We start from the raw sequence: 1,991 nt of genomic DNA, 5'->3' as shown, positions 1-1,991 counted from the left end.
CTACTTTTTTGCCAGCTTTGGTCTGTTCTGATAAGTGTTAGGTTCACTTTTCTTTCCAATCCTGTCCTTAAGCTTAGGTACTAGAAGAAAGTAGCTTGCCCATAGTAAAAGATGGGGCAGATCTGTTAACGGCTAAAACTTTGCACTGATGCAGCTGCACAATTCTGAATTTTTAGTGCAGAAAAATAATAAAATCAATAGAAGTCTGCTGGTGGTAGTTACTTTTTAAGCCCATATTCATCAAAGCCATGCTGTATCTAACAGTACCAAAGTCTGTGTTACTGTACTCCAGCGTGCACACCTCTAGTACAGACAAGTCCGTACACCCACTAAGGCTATGTATTTTGTTAAATATTCTAGGTTTGAAATATGCGACTTCCAAAGCTATGGTGTGTTTATTTTACCATTTTCTTACAGGCACGCACCTCACACTTATTACATACAATAAGAAAAAGGAAAGTCTTAGGATAAGCATGGCTGTTGCCATGAATTTGTCTGAGTAGAGAAAAAAAACTTGAAGTAGCTTCTGAAGGCTCTGATTACCTTGGGCGTTTCTGTGAGCATCAAATATGGTCGTGAAATGTACAGGTGACAGTAATGTATGTTTCGAGGATAAATAGTAGATATTGTTGACACTATTGCGATGATGGGATTTTTAAAACCTTTACCTGCTATAGTGGGGGGTGTCCAGTTTTTTTTACTCCGGCAAATGTTAGATACAGTAAATCAGTGAGGTGGTGCACACGGTTTTGCTGAGTGAGCTGTTTGTTTTGCATGCTTTGAAATCCCTTTTTGGTTCTGCCATTGTTTTACTTTTTAATGAGAGCTGCAACCCCTGCATCACATGATACCAGGAGGAGCTGAAGCTCTGGATATGCCGGTCTGCCTTGATAATGAAGTTATGTCTCTACATGATCTGACAGCAGTTTTGTGTTGCCATCTGTGAAGTTATGCCAGATTCACAAGGATATCGCAGAGATAATCAGATTGTGATCTTAATTGCTTAGTGCTTCATAATTTGGGAGGGGTGATGGGAGAAAAAAGCATAGGAGTATGTGGTATGTGCTCTCCTGTGAAATTCCACGGATATTGCTATGCTGCTTGGGGGTGCGTGGGGGGCATTTTATTCTCCAATCACTTTAAGCCAAATCAAGAGAGAAGAAAATCCTAGGACTCCAGCGAATGGTTTCATCTCTTCACAGAGACATTGTGATTAGTAGGACACCAAAGAGATTGAGTTATAACTGCATATACCAGTATACTGACTGGTGTGAATGAGATGGATTTGCGTACCACGGCTAAGGAAAGGATGTTTTTGGAGGAGGAAGATGACTTGCAGTATCTGTTATCCAAGCCCTGTTTCAGTCACAATGTGCCGTCCTTCTTGGAGAATAGAAAAACATCCTGGCACGTGCAGATGTCCATATTTCTTGTGACTTGTAGTTAGCTGGGAGGGGCACATAATTTAACTTCATTTATGATATCTTTTGCTGTCTGAACTTTATGCAAGGACACGAAAACACCTGTTCAGCAGAAGCTACCATGACTTTAGGATTCGTTTTCCATCTGCCGTGCTTTTCAGTAGTTCTCCTGCAGAATTGGTCTTGTACAGAAGTTTTCATTGGTGGTGTGCATTTTTTTCAGTAGCCTGAACACTAAAAAAGTTAGATGCGTATTTCATGTCTATAATGCAGAGATGAAATTTTATCCTTTTGTGTATATCCTATTGTGTTTTGGCTAAGCTTTTGCTCAGTAGCTCAGATAATAGCCTGGTTCTAGTTCACAGCACCTCTTTCTAAAGAATGACAGAGAGATTTTCTGTGTTTGCCTGTGCCCACAGACGGGATTCTCAGGTGGTGTCATTTGAGAGTGGTGGTCCACTCGTCTTTAGCCACTCCTGGGCAGGGCCATGTGGTCAGTTCCCTTGTCACAGCTTAAAAAAACCAACTTGCGACAACTGCCACAACCACTTACAGGGAAAGGGAATAGGA

The sequence above is a fragment of the Rissa tridactyla genome, chromosome 4 (assembly GCF_028500815.1).
Source record: "Rissa tridactyla isolate bRisTri1 chromosome 4, bRisTri1.patW.cur.20221130, whole genome shotgun sequence".
NCBI classification, from domain to species: Eukaryota; Metazoa; Chordata; class Aves; order Charadriiformes; family Laridae; genus Rissa; species Rissa tridactyla.
Note: the sequence above shows the minus strand (reverse complement) of the source record.